This window comes from Balaenoptera physalus, assembly GCF_965194825.1.
Source record: "Balaenoptera physalus genome assembly, chromosome: 4".
Lineage (NCBI taxonomy): Eukaryota > Metazoa > Chordata > Mammalia > Artiodactyla > Balaenopteridae > Balaenoptera > Balaenoptera physalus.
Genome location: NC_138891.1, coordinates 45,962,616 through 45,985,478, shown reverse-complemented (window position 1 = coordinate 45,985,478; position 22,863 = coordinate 45,962,616). Strand labels below are relative to the sequence as shown.

Here is a 22,863-nt window from a genome sequence, read left to right as displayed (position 1 = left end):
CAATTGCAGAACATAAGGATTTTTCATTAACCATTGCAACACATTATTTTGATTCATTTAGTGTAAATTCATTGTTCATACAGTACTATCCTTTTGCAATTATGTTGTCTAAGCCAATAAATGTTGCATTTTTGTAAAATGGCTATGACAAAGGAATGATTAACAAAATGCTCCACAAAATGTAAGACATATGACTGTAACGAGTCAAGATAATATGAGAGGAAATGGTAATAGAAAGACCTCATCTTAAGTCATTTGAGCAATTTGAATTTGAGCTTAGACATTTATAACTTATACTTAGCTCAAAATCCTCAACTGTGAAAATTCAGGTAAACAGAACATAAATCTCACGAATTTCACTATATAAGTATTGTTTAATAAATATACTATATGCCTTTTAAAAGAAATAAGAGCGATAACACATGTATAATTGGGCAATCATGTGTGTGTTTATATAAATATAGTACTATTATATATGTATATACACTGTATATACATGTATATAGTTTATATATGCTGGATTATACTTACATGTAAATTATGGATTTTTTTCTTTCATGTATAACAATTTCAGTTTTATGCATTTATTTTCCTTGCTTCTGTCTAGCTATGTCCAAGTGAAGCTGGATGAAATTATAAGTCTTCACTTTGGGAATATTCACATGTAAGAAGTAACTCTGCAATTACTATTTCTGAATTTAAAAGTCTTTTATCTTCCAATTTTTTTCATTTTATTATTTAAGTCATAGGGGACAAATCTCAGTCAAACTGTGAGTTAAGTCCTCACAGTAAAGAAACTAATCTCTTATAAATATGCAACATAAGACAAATGAAAAACAATTGAACATTTTTCATTTTTCTATTTCTAGAATAAATTTTGCAGGTGAAAACAATTTCAGCAGCTTTATTAATTTGATTAAGACCTTTGTAATTTATTTAGGTATGTAGAAAAATTGCAATCTTGAAGGTAAATGTAAGAGATGTAAAGAACCTGTTTAAGACATTCGTCATCCTATTTTACTTATTTTAATATCATCCTTCATTTATAATATATAATACTAGTAATAATAATAACAAACAGAGATGATCACTTCTAGTATGATTTTATATGAATTGAAGGGGAAGATTTTTCATATAAGAAAGCAGGTGTACACCAGGGGCTGCTAGTTGTGAAGAGGTAATGGTTTGACTACCTTCTTTAATTCTGATAATATTTGCTCCTGAAAATAACACATGCATTTTTGAGAATATGTATTGTTTCTTCTCTATTGCACAGATACAGATGATTTTTCACATGATTTTTAAATTTTAATAGAAAATAATACTCGTGGTGAACTTTAAAGATATATAGCCAGGAAGGCATTATAATAAATTATGTGTGACCCAAACCCTCCAATATCTTCAAACATTAAAAGACAGATGAACATTAGTAAAAAGAAGGCTTTCTTCATTAACACCCAGTGACAAAAAGGCCCAGCATACCTAATTAAATATTTCTTTAATGTATCAGTTCATCCACTTGTTTATGAGTAGTATAATGAACTGATAGACTTCGCAATGTATTCAAATGTATCAAAATTAAACAAGTTTCATCAAAAAGAATGTGCTAATAACCAGTACAAACAAACCTGTGTACTTTATTTTAATTCAACTGTAATAATTAGCAGGCCATTCTCTTGATGAGGAAAGGTACCACATTACCAATATTGCATTATATGTGAATACAGGGCTTTTGTGCTTTTGACCCATTTTACCAGGAACTTTTAGGGTTTAGAGTTTATTTGCATGATGAAAGACTACATAATGATTTTTGGTAGAATTTAAAACAAAAGCATAACTTGCCTAACCTGGGGGTGGCAAAGTTAGCTCTGAAAAAAGATGCTGAAACAAAAATGTCATTTGATTATGTGAAGGAATGGAAAGAAGTTCTCTTCTCCCTCCTGGTCCTATTCCTTTCACTATTCCTGACAGTCTTGCTTCTACTTCTGTTTCTGACTCAGTAGCAAGATATTCTTGTGACTAAGGGCACATTCATTGAGCTCAAATTAGGTGCCAAGACAAGATCAGGGAATGATGAGAATCCCCGCACCTGATGACAAAATGTTCAATTCACTTATCTTGTACCTTAAGCTGAGAAAATAATCCAATGTATCTCACTTCATTGTGAAATCATTTATAAGTTCAGTAAAAAAATCAGAACCTAAAATAATAAATTTAGAACCACTTCTGGAGATCGAGAGAATCAGCAAATGCTTTACAAATATGGAACCTATCTTTAAAATCTCAAAGCCTTGCTTTTCCTCCTCTGAAATGCCCTTTGTCTTTGACATGGCATCCAAAATACTGGTTTAATCAAAATTAAAATTAAAACGTAAAATATTTGTATTAAGACGCCCTCTTCCTACTGGAATCCATATATTTTCAGTAGACTTTCCTTATTTGCAATGTAGACTTTCTGACTATTCAGCTGTAATATTGTTGCTTGGAATTCTAAGGTTGTTTTCCCCACAGAATTGTGGTAAAACAATTTATTTTAAAATGTCTCTATTATTTTTTTGGCCTGCCATAACTAACTTTAAAATAAAACAATTCTGTCAATATGTAAACTATTAACCATATACTGTAATTTGAAGGAAAAAAAGAAACCCCAAAAGTCTATCTAAATTGAACGTTTTATATGTATTAAACTGAGGTGGGATTTTTTTACCTACTTGCGCTCTTCTTCACAAGATTTGGATTCAAAAGTGAAATCTGCTCCTTTATTTCTAATTAACAGTTTATTAGATGCTTTATTTTTCCAGCTAGTAATAAAAGGGAGGTGCGTAAAGAAAATGTTAACAGATATAATAATCTGTCGAATAATTAGGCCCATGAATCTCTCATTTTTTCCTTTAGTAAACCTTCCTCAACAAGAAGGACAATGGAAAGAGAAGGGAAAAAATGAAAAATACTTTTCCTTTTCGAAGATCATTTGATAAAGGCTTAATGGAGAAAGTCTGAACTAGACTTTCATATTAACCTTTCAGTGTTCTGTCTTTGGAATAATTAAACCCCATAGTAGGTTCACTATGTCTTCCAGCATGATTCTAAGACACTTCAATTTCTATCAGTTAACATAGTCATTGGACATGAAATCAACCCTTAACAGTAACTAAAGCAAATATAATTAAAAGTAAATAAATTTTTTGTGTGTATATGTCAATCCCAATCTCCCAATTTTTCCCTCCCCTCCCTTACCCCCAGTAACCATAAATTTCTTTTTTTTTTTTTAATGTTTGCTTATTTAATTTATTTATTTATTTATGGCTGTGTTGGGTCTTCGTTTCTGTGCCAGGGCTTTCTCTAGTTGTGGCAAGCGGGGGCCACTCTTCATCGAGGTTTGCGGGCCTCGCACTATCGTGGCCTCTCTTGTTGCGGAGCACAGGCTCCAGACACGCAGGTTAAGTAATTGTGGCTCACGGGCCCAGTTGCTCCGTGGCATGTGGGATCTTCCCAGACCAGGGCTCGAACCCGTGTCCTCTGCATTGGCAGGCAGATTCTCAACCACTGCGCCACCAGGGAAGCCCCATAAATTTGTTTTCTACATCTGTAACTCTATTTCTGTTTTGTAGATAAGTTCATTTGTACCCTTTTTTTAGATACCACATATAAGTGATATCATATGATATTTGCCTTTCTTTGTCTGACTGACCTCACTATGACAAACTCTAGATCCATCCATGTTGCTGCAAATGGTATTATTTTGTTCTTTTTTATGGCTGAGTAATATTCCATTGTATATATGTACCACATCTTCTTTATCTATTCCTCTGTCGATGGACATTTAGGTTGCTTCCACGTCCTGGCTATTGTAAATAGTGCTGCAATGAACACTGGGGTGCATGTAACTTTTCGAATTATGGTTTTCTCCAGATATATGCCCAGGAGTGGGATTGCTGGATCATATGGTAGCTCTATTTTTAGTTTTTTAAGGACTATCCATACTGTTCTCCATAGTGGTTGTACCAATTTACATTCGCACCAACAGTGCAAGAGGGTTCCCTTTTCTCCACACCCTCTCCAGCATTTATTGTTTGTAGACTTTTTGATGATGGCCTTTCTGACTGGTGTGAGGTGATACCTCATTGTAGTTTTGATTTGCATTTCTCTAATAGTTAGTGATGTTGAGCATCTTTTCATGTGCTTTTTAGCCACCTGTATGTCTTCTTTGGAGAAATGTCCATTTAGATCTTCTGCCCATTTTTTGATTGGGTTGTTTGTTTTTTTGATATTGAGCTGCATGAGCTGTTTGTATATTTTGGAGATTAATCCCTTGTTGGTTGCTTGATTTGCAAATATTTTCTCCCATTCTGAGGGTTGTCTTTTCATTTTGTTTATGGTTTCCTTTGCTCTGCAAAAGATTTTAAGTTTAATTAGGTCCCATTTGTTTATTTTTGTTTTTATTTTCATTACTCTTGGAGGTGGATCGAAAAAGATCTTGCTGCAATTTACGTCAAAGAGAGTTCTGCCTATGTTTCCCTCTAAGTGTTTTGTAGCATCTGGCCTTACATTTAGATCTTTAATCCATTTTGAGTTTATTTCTGTGTATGGTGTTAGGGAGTGTTAAAAGTAAATTTTAATGCAAAAGAAATCACAAGGATACACTAAGGCAACAGTGCAAACTAAGACATTGAGCTTAGTTCATGGTACAGATGTGTAAAATGAATTATAGAAGTCCTCTCTTTTTTTTTAATTAGTAGATTTTCCAAATAATACATAACTCATTATGCCACAGTTAATTTTGAGGCCATGTTAACATAACTTTTTTGTTTGCCCCATATCAGAATTTATTTAAGGAAGACAACCCAGTTATTAATATTTATTTAAGAAAATAATTATTTATTAAAAATTTACTATAGTTTGTCATATAATATATCCCAGAGCTATGACTATTCCAGAGCCAAATATATGTAGTTTAAAACAATTTTCATTACCTATAATATTGTTCTTCTCTATTGGTATTTATGATTTGAATTTTATCAGTCTAAATGATATTGAAATTGCTCCTTAATTTGGATCATATACTCTTCTCTCTTTATAAATGTAGATAACTGATAGCTGAACATTGCTTAACTGAATTCTAATATATATATTCTGTATATATGTAAATATAATATATACACACATATATATGGATTTTATTTACTAACAACTTTATCAAATAAATTTGCATAATGCATCACTGCACAGGTGAAATTTTAAAATGATTTAAATTTAAGGTTCAAAATGGGATAAGATATAGTGTGGAATGCTGAACAATACATAAAATCTAGTTGCTAAAGTTTTATTTGTTAATTGAACCAGGCTTAAGTTTGACAATAAATCACTTCTCTTCCCATGTTAATTCAAATATGGCCACCCCGTTCCGAGATAATACATTCACTACTCCTACCGCATTTCAAAAAAATAAATTAGCATTTCTATAAATCATTGTGTCTTAAAGAAGGGCAGGTAGAGATATCAATTCTGGGGAACTTCTCCTCTGCCTATCCTAACTGCAACATGCACAGCTCCACTCTTATTTCCACTGCAAGGGGCATCACAGAATGATAATAAACAAATACGTATTGCAAACAGAAAATGAAGAGAGAGAGAAGACAGTGTGTAGTCAGTTGGAAAAAGCTCCTAAGGTAGTTCTGATATGCTCACTCATCAACCCCCACTTTGAAAACTACTGTTCCCAGCAAGTATCTTTAGTTGCATCCAAGCAAATACTTTATCTTTCAGTATATGCAATTTGCTAATTTCCATGTTCGTACAAATCACTGTGGTTATTCTTTTATCTTCTGAAAATACACATCTCTCATGGGCATCAAAATTTAGTTTCAAGTTTCCTTCATCCAGTAGGCCTTTGTTGATACAGTAAACAAAATTTTGATATTCTCTCAAACACTTACGCACACTATTTATTCTATGCTGATTTAGATAAAATATGTTGGAATATTTTACCCTCAGCGTCCTTCAGTCACTTTGCCTGTCTGTACCAAGAATTCTAGCTTTTCCATTATATTATAAGTACTTGAAAATACAGACTCTCTTCAAGGTCTTCTGTAGCCCAGTGTCTAGGACCATATTTTGCACAGCTATGGAAAATATATTCTGAACAAACTTCGGAGTTTCATGGATCCTATCTTGTTTCTAGCATAGCCACCGTACTACCTTTTTTCACCCCATTATTTCTAACACACAGACTTAATAACAATAGACAGTATGTAAATATTTATTGACTAAATGAATGAACAGAGTTTTAAAATATGTATGGTCTATGCATTCTTGCAAAAGTTGATAGACCTTTGGTATGTAACCCAGAGAAAAGATGAAAAGGGATAGAGAGGGTTGGAGTGTGGAAGAGGCAGCAAGAAGTGTTACAGTACGGGAAATGTAATAACTTCTTGTACTTTTCTTGGATTTCTTTATTAGTAATATACACACTGACCTCAAGGAAATAAGATTGAGGAAACTGAGTAGTGTGAGTATGTCTCTGGGGAGAAAATAATGAAAAGGAAGGAAGGAAGGCAGGAGCTCTAAAACTTAGTTTTATCTTCCTCAACAGCAGCCAAAGCAAAGGAGTTTGCCTGGTAGTGTGCAGATGTGGCATTAGTGAAGTTTGTGCTCAGTTGTTTAAATGCTTATAAATAAGAGCAATAATTTAATAGACTTTGTTGATGTCTTCTTTGTTATGATTGCTTAACTGGTGGTTCTACCACTTTACTGAAAATTCTATTGGAAAGTAAATCCAGCCAAGAGTATTAAATAAAACAGGGCACACATACAAGTATTATACGAACTACCTTCCTTTAGAGAGATGTTCAATTTAAAATTTTTATTTCTTCTATACCAGCCAAATATACAAGATTTCACACTTAGAGTGACAGAATATGACTATCTCTATTCATATATTTCAGCCTCTGATCCTGTTGTGGACAAAGGTGAGGTAAATCTAGCTGATGAAGGAAGAAGTGCATGGATCATCATATGAATGAATATATAAAATGTATTTCTATCTTACAAGATGCAAATATTAATGTATAGCTAACCACATTTTCACTTAGGTAATGTGAGACTTTAAAAAGAGAAAAAAATCATCTGTGTTCTTACTAACGTTTAAATCTTGAAATGCTACTATGATCATATTCTCCTCTATCTTACCAAAGGATATAATAAACTAACCAATGAGAATTTAGTTTAGTAAATTTAACCCAAAAATAAACATGTAAGGCAAATACAAAGACATGCTTTTAAAATAATTTACAGACATTTATTTCATTTATTTTCATTAAAGCTATGGATATGCCTATGGAAATTCAGAGTTCTTTTTGGGTATCTGGAAGCTTGCTATTGTGGTGCTACACCTTAGCTGGCTTTAGTGTAGCACCAAAGCAAAGTCTTGGATGTTTGTATTAAAATTGTATATTCTTGTTGGCATTTTATGCTGTCCTTGAAAAAAATGATCCTAAATTGTACATTTATATATCTTGCTTATTAAATAGAATCAGGGATGTAGAGATGAATTCTTCAAATGTAAAGTAAGCTTATATAAAATTAAAATATAAAAACATGATATTTAGGACTATTTAATATATTAGAATTTTAAGTAAAATCTTCATGTGTATAGATATGTGTACCGATATTCCACATACTTTTATTACTATTTCCATTAACAAAAATGCTATACTCATATATAAAAAAGTTAATATACAACTTACAAAAGCTATGAACATGAGATACAAATTGAGTTGTATATCTTGACCCACAGTAGAAGTTAGTAAGCATATCAACTTGAATTTTTCTGAATAACCAACTGTGTAAAAACGTGATGTTATATGGAGGGCAGATATGGTAATAATTAATAACTCCTAGGGAAAGCTTTCCCATGCCTTAAAAATGCCCACAAACTGTAAACTTCATTGGCGCTTTATAGCATGCTGATATCTAAGAAACATAAAAAGACTTTTGCACCTCCTATTAAAATGTATTTTTTATTTGATTGCTTATATTCTGAAATTGTGATATGATTAGATTTATTTTAAATAGTTGAGGATCTCCTATCACTGTGGTATGTAGATTCTGCTCTGAGTCAGTATTATTTTATTATGGACTATGCTCTTATCTTAAAAGGCGAAAATGTCAAAACAAATGTAAAATATAAAGAACAAAATCCAACAACGATGAATCTTTGCTAAATGAGTACTGTAAGGAGTTAGATTTCCTCGGCCTCCTGCTATTAACAGTTGAAGCGATGACTAGATAAGAAAAAGACTACTGTAGTTTGCAATCTCATCCTTTTGTCCAAGTTTCTCCACTAAAGCTACTATGGTTCAATAGAAAGCTAAGTCTAATGAGGATCCCACAGATAACCAGAGATAATAGGTCTCACTGCTAAATGCCTTTCCCCCTGTGAAAATGGAACTCGGTATGTTAGAGCTCCTTGACCTAATACGAAGATAAGCAGGCTATAATAATACAGCTTGAAAATCCTTGAAGTTTTTTACATAGTTTTAGTTCCCCATTACACTCTAGAATGTGGAATGGGGCTAAACTTTAAAGGATGTCTTCATGATCCAGCTATTGCTTCGTAAGGAAGGGGAGGCTGAAGCTCCATATGTGGAACGTGGGACCACTGCTAATGACCATTTTGATAGTGCATCCTTTTGAAGGTACATCCCATTAAGACATCATGGTGAAGGCAACTGTGACCACTGCAATAACCTCTCTGGAAGACTTTTTCTCATACCTTGAGAAAAATCTCAGACACCGCATTGTAGCTGAAAAGCAGAAAAAAAACTTTTCCTTTTCCTCACTCTCCTACCTATTAGTTTAGTTGATATTGATAAACATTTCTCAGGATTTTGAATCAGACTGAATTTACACCATGAATGGGATATATGCAAAGATGGGAGACAATGACTCCTTTGTGATACGTGCTGAATTCATGGCTCACATAGAGAACCCAGTAGTAAAATGCTTAAGAGATATTGAATTCTGTCAGATCTGGGTGAGAATCCCTGTTCAGCCATTAATACCTATATAATCTTGGACAGGTTGTTTTAATCTTTTTGAGTTGCTTAAAATCTCTAAGTTGGGGGCTTCCCTGGTGGCGCAGTGGTTGAGAATCTGCCTGCCAATGAAGGGGACACGGGTTCGAGCCCTGGTCTGGGAAGATCCCACATGCCGCAGAGCGACTGGGCCCGTGAGCCACAATTACTGAGCCTGCGCGTCTGGAGCCTGTGCTCCGCAACAAGAGAGGCCGCGATAGTGAGAGGCCCGCACACCGCGATGAAGAGTGGCCCCCACTTGCCGCAGCTAGAGAAAGCCCTGGCACAGAAACGAAGACCCAACACAGCCATAAATTTAAAAAAAAAAAAAAAAAAAAATCTCTAAGTTGCATGATTTATATTATTAGAAGATCACTCTAGCAACTGTGAAGACTGGACTGAAGGGGGCTAGACAGCAGCTAAGAAAACAGTTTGGGTTTATAAAAATATTTTTCTTTGCAATAATTTTAGATGTACAGAAAAGTTGCAAAGATAGTAAAGAGAGTTCCCTGTGTATCATTCAGTCAGGCTCCCCTAACGTTAACATCTCACATACTGATGGTGCCTTTGTCAAAACTAAAAATTGGTACAACACTGCTAGCTAAACTACAGACTTTATATTTCAACAGGTTTGTTTTTGGTTTTTTTTTCACTAATTCCCTTTTTTCTGTTCTAGGAGCCAACTCAGGATATCATATTGCATTTAATAGTGTTGCTTTTACTTTTTTATTTTTTTCCCACATTCCAGCCTAAAGATACTGGTAGCAGTGAAGAAGGAAGAAAGCAGATGTGAAACATATGCTGAAGCTAGAAACGATGGGTGAGATTACTAATAGATATAAGTCGTGAAGCAAAGGAAAGAATCAAGGATGATTTGCACCTTCTGGCTTGAAGAACTGAGTGGATGGTGGTGACTTTTATTAAGACAGGTGGCTGGAGGGAGGGTGGGATTGAAAACATGTTTAGAATAAAAATCATGAGTTTCATGTTAGACTTGTTAAGATGTGAGTATTAGCAATAATATACATAAAACATTTAGATCAATGTTGCCACATAGTCTGTGTTCAATAAATGATGGCCATTATGAAATTATTATTATTATAATCATCATTATCACAATTATTATTTTTTTCATTATCACCATTATTATCATCAGGAAGGAATTTCAATATTGCTTCAGGTTGCAAAGAAATTTTCTATCAAAGTGACAGTGAGAGAGGCATTCCTGTTTGGTTCTACACTTTTCTCTGTACAGTGTTTTCAGAGACCTATCCAATGGAAGTGTAAGCTGGAAATGCCAGGTCTTGTTTGGGGCTGCAGAAGGATATGCATATAACATTCCCTAACTAGGGGCCCTATAGTACAAAGCGCTCCACTGTAAAATCCCAAGTTGAGAGGGTACTACACAACTTGAACAAAGGCATAGAGGTATAAAAGGGAACAAAATGTTAAGAAAATGGAAGAGGTTTGGTGAGTTGAAGGGAATGGTTAAAGATGATACTAGTAAGGCAAATTGGGGTCATGGTGAGAAGGGCTTAAATGCATACTAAGGAGTTTGGAATTTATCCCAGTAGAGGGGAGAGTATATAATTTTGTAATATCAAGATCTTTCTCAGTGGGAAAACTATATCAATGTAATAATGGAATTCTAACGTAAAAAATCTTTATAAGGAACATGATTTCCTATGTTCAGTCCATTGCTAACCATAGTGCTTTTCAGAGTGGCAAGAATGGATATTTGGAGGATGAGAATGGTGAATTTAGCAAAAGGAGTCACTTTTGCTTTTGATAGAAATATTTAGTAGATTCCTATTCTGGAAAAGGCCCAGGGCTGCTGTAAAGGTTCAATTATGATGTGCCTTTCCTTTGTCAATCTTAAACCATTCTCTTCAAGTCAGAGAGAGAGAAGACTAACGTGCCAAAAATACGGGACTGATCTTAATCTCTGAAGGATGGTAGAATATTATAGATCCTAGCATAAGTTTTATCCAGTGCAAAATAACAGAAGTAAATTCTGGGTGAGCTAAAAAAATGAGGCATTTTCAGGGTAAGAAAGGGCAGTGTCTCTTCATGATGCTATAAGTATACTTTCGTTGTGCTGTACATAGCCAAAATACCCAGAATTTACAAGTATCAGCATGTATCTAGCCTTTAGCCAATGATAAGCTATTTTGACTGGAATTGTATGTTACATTTAATCTTGTAGCAGGTTCATGTTACATCAATGTGCCTAGAACATCAAAGAGGGACAAAAGGGCAGATTCAATGTACTACTGGATGTAAAAATAGGAAATTATTTGTATATATACTAAAATATTAACAATTAAGAGTTATTCTGCCATTCATTAGATGGAAGGTGGGTGCATGTAAGTTGGTAGAATAAAATCAAACAAAGGAGCAAAGATTTCTTCATAACTATGAATAATCTTTCATACTCTATTCATATTTCCCCAATGCTGGCATCATTGGGCATTAGACATATTACCTAGAATTATTTCATTGTGTTGACATAGGTCCTGGGACTCAGATTCTTCAGTGTAAATAATGCAGAAAGTACTGGAGCTGACTTCACCATGGGGCCTTATATGTATCTTTTATTAGATCTGCTTATATTTTATTCTTTGAACACATGTGCATGCTAAGCAGTAGAGATAATAAATAAGGTTTAAAGCAGTCACAAACAAGGGAATGTTATTAAGAAAATGAATGTTTTCATTTAGAATTATCATGGTAGAATCCAGCCATGAATCCCATTAGAAGATTTAGTCCTTTAACTGCAGCCCCTGGGGACAGACAAAATGCCAATAAAGATTGACTTCACATACATATATGAAGGAGGAGAGTGTGAATGCTTAGAAACACTCCCATGTCTTCCTTGTTCAAAGGGTTGTTTAATCTTGCTGGTGTTATTTGAAACAATGGTTTCAACTCTCTGCTTTTCTTTTCCTGGGCAGACACAGCCATCACAGTGCTGAGTGGAGAAACTACTGTTTTCATAATTTAAGTATTGTTAGAATAGAAATAGGAGAAGAGCCTTCAGTAATGTATGTACCATTTAAAAATATGTTTGGAAGTTCTCTAAAAAAGCTTCTATACGTTTCTTCCTTAAAGTAAGAGATGTAATCTTTAAAGGCTTAATTCTGAGTGACTTCTTTAACATTGTTGTCTGTGATACTGATGCCTGATTTTTCTCAGTTACACTTAGTCCAGTTTCTGCACTAGTAATTTTTGCCCTATTTGTACTTTTTCTTGTTTTGAGTGAAGAATCTAATTATATAAGTTTAAATTTTAAACCTGCTATAAAACAGTCAACAAAGTGGCAGGAATTTTATGAATAAAATGATATAACATGATGCTTCCTAAATGATGTTTAAAATATGACTTTTAGGTGTCTGTTCCAGGAATGATACAAAGTTACTTACCAAGAAGTTGGTGAGGTACTGACAAGAATATACAGTATCATATTTTGCATAGGGCTATTGAACATCTGCTTCAAGGCAAGTCACTGTGAATACAAACCATATTATCTCAAGGAAATGACAGACTAGTTTTGGGAGATGTGACTTACACATGCAAATTATTTAAAGATACTAAAAACTATTGCTATAGATATAACACACTATAGGAATTATTCACTGTGAATACAAACTATATTATCTCAAGGAAATGACAGACTAGTTTTGGGAGATGTGACTTACACATGCAAGTTATTTAAAGGTATTAAAAACTATTGCTATAGATATAACACACTATAGGAATTACGAAGGAGTTAATTACTGTTTGATACCTTAATATTTAATCTGATGTCCTCAACACCCAGGTCAGCCCTGAATAAGGACCTTTTGAAATGCTGAAGAACACAGCCTTAGCTCCCTGTTCACAGCTCATTTCTGTTTCAGTTTGTATTAGCTTGAATCAACTATTAAGTGTGTAGAATAGCAAAGTCTGTAAAGTATTTGAAGGAAAATATTAACCATGATTCTACACTTAAGAGTCCTGAGCTTCAGAATCACTTAATGATACAGTTATAATTATTCAAACTCTTGCATTTTTTTAAAGTGTTCTAGATTTAGAAAAATGCTGACTTGTTCAAACAACTGCATCTGAAATCATTACACTCCTTTTGCAAGAAAAAAAAATAATCTCATATCATCATGGTTTAAAATATTCATTTAAGCATATGTTATGGAAATAAACTCCAGCTCCCTGAATTTGGTTGTACTGCCATCTTTATCTCTGAACTGATGTATAATCATTATTTCCATGCAGCCTTTTGTGAATGGTAGGAAAGGACTCACATTGCTATGAAAAATTGGCTGAGGTTATAGTGGTTGTACAGTTGGGAATCAGGTCAGGTTTTTCCAGACTCTTCTAGGTTGTTAACACTGCTCTCATCAGTCTGCACATATTCTACTAATTTCAATAAATAATTATTGATCTCTGCAATAAATCTATAGGAGTCAGCAATATTCTGCTCCTTAGAACTTAAAAAAGAGGCTCTTAAAGTAAAAATCATAAACATAATACAATCAGTTCATAATGGAAAATATTATCCATCTGCAGAATAACTCAGACAGTTGTTTCTGTTGAGGAGTTTCTTATATAATCATATTTGGTCAGAATGATTTAGGTGTAGTCTCAGGAATCCACAGGAGGAAAAGGACAGCCTATTGATTTTTATAACCCAAATATTTCTGGAATTATTTCTATCCATCTCTAAGAAACCACTCTTTAAGCCATCATAATTTATTCTTGAACTAAAGTAATAGCTAATTATTCTAACAATTTTCACTCTTGACCCTACCCCCATAAATACCTTATCAAGAGCCGCCAAACTGATAATTTTTAAGTGCAATTCTAATTAGTTTCTTCCTTGCTTAAAAGCCCTTCAACAACTTCTTATAAAGTCCAAAATCTGTAATATATTCAGGAATGCCCAGCATGGTCTTCACCTCCCAAATCCTCACCTCCACCCCTCATTATTTATCACTCTTTCCCTCATTCACTAAGCTTCAGTGCATCCACTCTCTATTACTTACTTAAAATACGCAGGTTATTTCCCACCTAAGGACCTTGTTCCACGTCCCCACTGCCTAAAATCTCTTTCTCTACTTCTCTGTCGTGTCCATGCTATAAATCTTTTAAGTCCTATCTTAAAAATCACTTCCACAGGAAAGCCTTCCTTGACTTCCCACAGAAAACTGGGTCCTCTATATTGCAGTCTCACAACCCCACTTAATTTTTCTTCAGAGTCATGAAAGCAGTTGTAATTAATTTTTGTGTGATTACCTCTTCAATAACTGACTCCATCACTGAACTATAAGTTCAGTGAGGGCAGAAACTATGTCTGCCTTGTTAATGGGTGTCTTCACTGATTTACTCGGTACTTAGCACACGGTCTGTGTTGAATAAATATTTTTAAACGAATTAATCAATGAATAAATGAAAACTAAAACCTAGTCAAGTTCGAGGAAGAACTATTAAAACCAAAGACTAACTAAAGGAAGTCAATGAGCAAGAACTTATCACTGCTTCACCAACACTGCGTCAGGAATGCAGGTGCCTCCTGAGGAAACACCACAGTTAAGGGTCCTACTATGAATCAGAATGAATTACCATTAAGATTATCCAGCTACTACCCTTGCTTGATTCTATGCTCATCAAACAATACTCTCTTTTCAATTTTTTCTTTCCTTGTTATTTTTTCAGAAAGAAATGCCACTGTGAAACATGGAACTATCCTGATCTCTATGACATACTTCTCACTGTAAATAAAAGATATTGATATTCCAGTTTATACATAATCTCTTATTAATTGAGTTAATATGAGTCAGTCTCACAAATCTAAATACCTCTCCCCTGGGGGACAGAGTGGGGAAGAGCTAAGAAAACAGGATTTTGAAGAAAGCAATCCACTCAAGACTGCAGTGGACCTTAAATCAAAGGCATGAGCACAATCTGTTCTAGTAAAAAAAAAAAATTTAATGTCTAGAAGGGACTTCAAGTATATAGAATAGAAACTGTTACAAATGCAGGAGACAGAGCTAAGAATTCAATAACCAAAGCAATAAAAATGAGAGGAGACTGAGTAGAACTAAAGAGTGGCCTGGGAAAATTGTATGCCACAAACACTGTTGCTCATAGTACCAGAAGTAGTACGTTGTGGCTGCTTGGTCAGCTGCATTTAAAGCACAGCAGGCATGAGTGACACTAAGGACTGGACACAAATGCAGCATCACAGCAAGTCTAAAAGTATGCCAGTTAAAAACTGATCAACCTCTCTAGGGAGGCAGGAGAATGCGGAGTCACAGTGTGTTGATTAAGAGATGGGATCTAGAGTTAGAATGCCTATACCGAGTCCCAGACCTCCATATAGCTGTGTGACCTTGGGCAAGTGACTTTATGTTGTTAAGCATTAGTTTCCCTTTCTATAAAATGGTAATAATAATAATAGTACCAACTTGTGAAAATTAGATGGGAATTTATGTATACACTGCTATTTAGCGCAGTTCATGGGACAAAATAATGCTTTGTAACTGTAATGGTACCCTAAATAAAATAACCTACTATGTTCAAAGCACTGTGATAACCATTCACAGGAGGAGGTAAGGCAGGGTGCAGGAAGAGAAATCTAAAGATAAATGAGACTGAATTCCTATGATTTAATAAGGGAGATTTATGATTAAAAAAAGGGAGACTTTCTGATTAAAAAAGAATCAAGAGCCTGTCCTGTCACTGTTTGCACAGGACAAATTCTTTTGGCAGATGGGCTTAGTTATACAAGAAGGAGAAAAGATGAAGTACAGAGGTTAACTTGTTAGAATGTGGATAATTTATTTAACCTTTTAAGAATTTATTTTGGTAAAACTGAATTAATAAAACTCAGTAGAAGACAATTCGCAAAGTAATTTAGGGACATGAAAAGTAAAATTCTGTTTAAACAGAAATATTATTTCATACTAAAATGAAGTCTGGATGCAAAAGCTCACTCAAATAAAAGTGATTTGTGTTTTGGAACTTACTACAGTGTGTAATTGTACAATTAACAACTAAATGATGCTCACCTCCTTTAAAAAATTCTGAGCAATGTTTATGGAATGTTTATGTAATGGAGAAGTTGAAGATTTCAAAAATAAAAACTGCATCAGAGGAAAGAGAAGGAACAATGTGATGGAAATAAGAGGATTGTTCAGTTCGCATATACTCTTACACATATATTTTAGGTAGGTGGTCGACCATTTGGGACAAACTATACCAGTAGCTATTGAAAGAGTAAATTATAAGAGGAAGGTTATCAAGTCAATATTTTACTAGTAAGGCACAAAATAATGACTTAGTAACAGGAAGCCATCTTGAGCTGTTTACAGCATATTGGAATAGCAAGTGTTACAGGCAATGCAGCAAGTCAGCACAGTAAGAAGCTTACGTAACTAAGCCAAACATTGGTTTCAAGTTTTTGGTTGAAACCACCTACTGATGACTCAGTTAGAATGAGACTGAAAAGAAGGAATGAGTAAGGTATAAAAGAGTATGCCTGGAGGTTAGAAAAGTGTATGTGTGTGTGTAAAATAAACAAGTACACGTGACTGAAAACCAAAGACTGAAAATTCAACTGACTAATAAGAATAAACCAATGGTAGCAAAAACAAAAACTGATGTAAGGAGTACATCCTTGACCACATAAAGTGACCTTGCAAGTGTGATAAAAATTTCCCACTTCATAAAACTGCTACAAATAATAGACCATTTACCTCATTTACCAAGGGATCTCCTTTACCAAGATTCAAGACTAAGAAGATAAGATGAATTTCAATTCAGCAAAACTAAACAGGCCTAGATGCAAATTTACTGATTAAAGAAATGCCAAACCATGTCTGTGTTACCAGTTATTCAGGTGTTTTGATCAAGATGTTATGACAAAACATAATCCCTGAAACTATATGGAGAGGCCTTGAGAAAGGAAATTCTCTAAATTCTGAGGACCTCTGTATATTCTGAGCAGTAGTTAATGGTAAAAATGAAATCTGTTTGACTGCTGGGTGTTTGGGTATGTGAGAATACAGGTTAAAAATTCAAACTACAAAATTTGAATTCCACATAACTATTCTGCTCTAAGTTTTTCTATGGGATTGTATTAATATATTTGTCTTTTTGTCAAAAGCATTTATTGTGCTTAATAATTTTATGTTTGTGGATCATTATGTTTTATCATCTACATTTTATCCTCTGAGGTTATATCTTCCAAACTTGCTGTAGACACGTGTGTTCTAAAAGCCTTTTCAATACTGAATCATCACATTTTAAATTTCAATTTTTTAGTTTGATATTACAGGTTGCATTGAAACCTCTACAAAGTTTCATTTTATTTGCTTTTAATGTAGCTTGTCTTTAATATTTATTTCAAACGCATAATAGAAGGCAATTCCATTTACTCCAAACAAAAACTAAGTAGAAATAAAGTCTCTCTTCATAGAAAACTCTATGGCAAAATCAGATACTGGAGAAGAGACAGATACTGCGTGTACCTATAAAAGCAAAGACCAAAACATACTGAGGTCCTTTTCCCATTTCAGTAAGAAAGCAACAAGTAATGATCTTGCCTTCCTCAAAAAAAAAATTTTAATACCATGTTTGGAATGTCATATTCAGCATTCAGCTTCACAGAATTCTGCTCCTATTATTTAAAATGGGGTTTCAGAAGTTCATGGGAGAGCAAAATCTACCCCTTGAGATGTATGCTCATTAATGTTACACTGAAGGAAAAAAAATACAGAATGTAGTCCTGACAAAACCTATTTATACAATTAATCTTTTGATACGGAATGTCCCAAACTTTCAAATAGAATTTGCTTAAAGTCAAGGCTTTTAAGGAACCCACCTTAATTATTCAGCCTTAGTAGAACAGAGCTTCAATACTATGGCTTCTTAAAGCAGTGTGTTTCATCGTCCTAGCCATTTATGAAATATTATGTTACAGGTTAGAAAGGGTGAGATGAAATCATGAATTCTTTTTAAACATGTGTTTCACTTGTTTTAAGATTGAAATACACAGGGGATGATCACAAAACTATTGTATAAGTGAATATTTTAGATATAATTTTAAAGCACAAAGAAATGAATATCATTCTCCTCTCAACTGTAAGAAAGTTATCCTAAGGGGTAGAAATGCTAGTGGGAAAGTATGTTCAATTGCACTTGTCTTTATTTATTTATTTATTTGTTTATTTATTTATTTATGGCTGCGTGGGTCTTCATTGCTGTGTGCAGGCTTTCTCTAGTTGTGGTGAGTGGGGACTACTCTTCATTGCAGTGTGTGGGCCTCTCATTGCGGTGGCTTCTCTTGTTGTGGAGCATGGGCTCTAGGCTCGTGGACTTCAGTAGTTGTGGCGCAAGGGCTTAGTTGCTCCATGGCATGTGGCATCCTCCTGGACCAGGGATCGAACCCGTGTCCCCTGCATTGTCAGGCGGATTCTTAACCACTGTGCCACCAGGGAAGTCCCTGTATTTGTCTTTAATACTTTGTTGCTAAACATGTTAGTATGTTATCCATGTATTTAAAGGGAAAACTTCTATTTTTACACAAGTGCCTAATATTTATTCAGGAAATCTGCTAACAGTGCATTGTCTGGATATAAAAAAGAAATTTTAAATAGGCACATTTTTATTTCTAAACTAAATGAAAAATATATGAACTACTTCTCTCTAGCATAACTAAAGAGGGCAAAAATTTATAAAAGTGATTCACTCTGGATTTGTACTCAAAAAGAGGGTAGTACACCTGTAGAAGGCTGCATTTTGTAGGTTCATATTGATGGGGTTGCTATGTTAAGCCGGAGAATACATCCCAACTAGGTGGGCTGGCCTTGTTTTTACAAATGTGCTATACAGACTGTTAGTGTCCCCCCCCCCCCAACTCATATATAGTAAATCTTAATGCCCGATGTGATGGTATTAGGAGATGGGGCCTTTGCAAAGTTATTCAGTTGAACCCTCATGAATGGGATTTGTGGCCTCAGAAAGAGACCCCAGAGAGCTCCCTTGCCCCTTCTACCATATGAGAACACAGAGAGAAGACTGTGGTCTATGAGACAGAAAATGGGATCTCACCAGACACGAATCTGCCGGTGCCTTGACCTTGGACTTCCCAGCATTTAGAACTGTAAGAAATAAATTTCTGTTGTTTATAGGCCACCTAGTCTATACTATTTTGTTATGGCAACCCAAATGGACTAGAACAGAATGACTAGGGTTGATATGAAATATGCACATTTTGTATCATTACATTAAACAGTGGCTTAATAATTTCTGCTTGAGCCAGGCTTCAGGAATGAGAAGTCCAGAAGAAGAGAAAAAAATCAGGTTATTAGGCTATGTAGGGTTATATGTGCCAGTCTTAACAGACCATAGGCTTTCCTAAAAGAAAAAAAAAGTCTGTCTGTCCCTCTGTCTCTGTCTCTTTCTTGCTTTTTTATCAATATATGCTTGTAACTTTCAGAGCTTACATAGATAGGGATAATGCAAAAAATTATAGACTTGAATAATATTCCTGGGAAATTTACATTTTGGTGGGACAATTTCTCTCCTTTGGCTGTAAAATATATGTTACTTTTACCACCATAAAGAATATGAGAGTGTATGATTATAAAGTGTTTTTTTTCAGGGTCATATAAAGGGTGGGACACATGTGAACTTAATGGTTTGTTTCAGTTGGGTAAGATTCCACAGATTTGGATAGACTAGACTAAGGTTTAGAAGGTGCTGGGATAAGACAACAAGCTTTTGTTAAACCAGGGACAGGGAGAGCTTTCCCCAGACCGTACAAAAGAGATTATACTAGCAGGATTAGACTAACGTGAAAACTGGAATTAGGAGGTGTTTAAAATTTGGCCTGAATGGGATGACAAAACTGATAGTCTCAAAGGAGGCATACTGAGATGAGACAAGACTTTAGATTTGGGTAGTTATTTCTTTTTTAGTAAATTATTTCCATAAATTGATGCTTAAATATTAGTGATTAGGGGGGATAAGAGAAAGATTAGAGCTGACCTGTATCATACTTTCTATCTGTTTCAACTTGTAAATGTTTTAATCTGTATTCAAGGTAGATTAATAGTCTGTAAATGTGTGTCATACCATAAATCTGTGTTGGAATGCAACAGGATAAATACGTTACTTGAAAATATGTTATCTGAATTTAATGCACTTGTTTCAGTTTCAGGGAGTAGAAATTGACATATTATTAAATGTTGAGTAGTCATAAAGTGTCAATTCATTAAAAAAAATTTTAGCACTAAAACTAACTAAAAGCCATTTAAGCTCACTAATAGGACACTCTGACTTTTCAGTAACATCCACTGATATTAAAAATAATAAGAGGAAAATTAACTTTGATGGCATAATAGATGGTTTATATTATTTAGTACCTAAAAACAGAAGTGCAAGTGCACTAGGCTAGAAGGGGTTATGGTTAATGTAAAAATCATATGCACTCAGCCACAGAAAAAATAAATTCTTATAGTTAGTGCCTGAGGTCAGTAAAAGTATAAAGCACACCTTCACTATGTGCTCTGAATAATTTTGGAAGCCATAAAACAGAAAGGAGGGACACATTCCAAAGGTTTTTTGGGGAACTGGATTGAGAATTATTTTAACATGTTGAGCATAAAATTGGAATTATTGATATGACTGCTCTAACCCCACATCTAAATCCTAAGCAGGCATCAGTGGGAAATCAGAAGTAAAATAGTCCTTGTGGTTCAGAAGTCCCAGATAGGGCCTGGATTCTATCTCCTTTGACCTGAGCTAAAAAAAAAAATCCTCCTACTAAAATAATAGCTTTTCCTACTTGACTGTAACTTCTTCATGGTCAGAGGTTGTGCACATCTTAGTATCTAGCAGAGTTTCTGGCATATAAGACACTCAAAAACCAGTTTGTTCTTGTTATTTCCGGTAGTTATTTTCTATAAAGGTTGGGGGGAACACTGAGTTAGTAAATACTGAACTGATGCTCCCAGGAGAAATACATATATATATGTACACTATGCACACACATATCACATATAAATTACAATATTAATCCTAAAAACAACTCATCTTGGTAAATTATATTTTCTTTATTTTACAAAACAGAAAATGAGGTTCAGAAATGTTAAGTGACTTTCCTGAGGCTGCCCCATTAATAGGTGTCAGAGTTGGGATCCAAATCTCACCCAGCTGGCCCCAGAGCTGGAGCATCTTGCAGTATACTGCACTGCCCCCTACTGTCTCCATCTGGTCATCTCTGAATAAGAACTGAGCCTAGGCAGTGTGTTGCCATGTTTGACCTCAGCTGGAAATATGTACATTTTTAGGTGCTCTGCACATGTCCAGCATTTACCCCAGAAAGTGCCTCAAGTATTAACCTTGGGGTTACAAATAAATTTCAGTAAGAAGGTGAATTCACAAATATAGAATCCATGAATAACAAGGATATGTCATGAACGAATTAAATTTCATTTTCAAAAGAAGTATAATGTAATTAGTTTTTCCCTGCTCTAGAGGTAGCAGAAATTCACTGAAACAGCACTTTGACGTCCATATTTGAATTTAGAATGAAGAAATTGTAGAGTTTGGAAGACCACTGGAACATTGTTGTTCCTGCTGATAAGTAGCCAATAATTCTTATACATACCCAAGTATATAATTGTCATTATTTTGTTTCTGACACGTTGTAAACATCAAGCAGTCTGAGAAACAGCATTGCATAGTTGTTAAGCACACTGACTCTGAGATCAGATTGCCCGGGTTCAAAACCCAGCTCTACAACTTCTATGAGACATTGGGCAGGTAATCTTAACAGGATCATAATAAAGTCTACCTCATAGGAATTCTGTGAACATTAAATGAGTAGATTTTTTATAATACAAAGTACATGTAAAATGCTTAGAACAGCACCGGCGCTCTGTAATCATTCTGTCTTAGTCAGCTCAGGCTGCTATAACAAAACACCATAGACCAAATGACATTTATTTCTCACAGTTCTTAAAGCTGTCAAGCCCAAGATCAAGGTGCTGGAAGATTCACTTCCAAGCGAGGACTCTCTTCCTGGCTTGCAGATGGCCTCCTTCTCACATGGTAGACAGAGACAGAGCTCTGATCTCTCTTCCTCTGCTTATAAGGACACTAATCCTATCTTGAGAGTCCCACCCTTATGACCTCATCTAAACCTAATTATCTCCCAAAGCCTCTACCTCTAAATACCACCATATTAGGGGTTAGGGCTTCAACATATGAATCTGGACAGGAGGTACAGTCAATAACACATTCTAAATCATATTTGCACTCCAACTGTTTTCATTGATTAGAGAAATAGTAAAACTTGAACTTGCAAGGTGAAATGTAATTTTTTAATGGGTTTTGGGGGAAGAAGGTCAGAGAGATAAAATGCCATGTTCATCTCATCATATCAAGGGTATATACAATCAACATGATTTATGACTATTGATGTTGATCTTGATCACCTGGCTGAAGTACTGTCAGGTTTCTCTACTGTAAAAATTACTCTTTATTTCTCCCTTTCCATACTGTATGCTTTGTGCAGCCCACTGCTTTAGGGCAAAGTTTCTATATAATTAGTTTGAAATTCTTCTGCATCTTTTTTCTTCCATTTGTTAATTTATTCAATCATTTCAGTATTGAATCATGATATTTATTTTATATTTCTGGTTATAATCCAATACTATTTTATTTTGTTTTCCAAATCTTTCACTTAGCTCCTGTGCCCCTTTGATATGTCCCCATTAATGTGATT

At 34.6% G+C, this 22,863-nt stretch overlaps 1 long non-coding RNA gene across 1 annotated transcript in view; it reads left to right on the top strand.

Annotated features, from left to right (window-relative positions):
- Positions 1-15,544, top strand: part of LOC309659159 — a 1,097,080-nt gene extending 1,081,536 nt beyond the window's left edge. The window contains exon 2 of the long non-coding RNA XR_014262639.1: positions 3,446-15,544. This is a non-coding gene — a long non-coding RNA (uncharacterized lncRNA). The remainder of the gene's footprint in view (positions 1-3,445) is intronic.
- Positions 15,545-22,863: the final 7,319 nt, after the last annotated feature.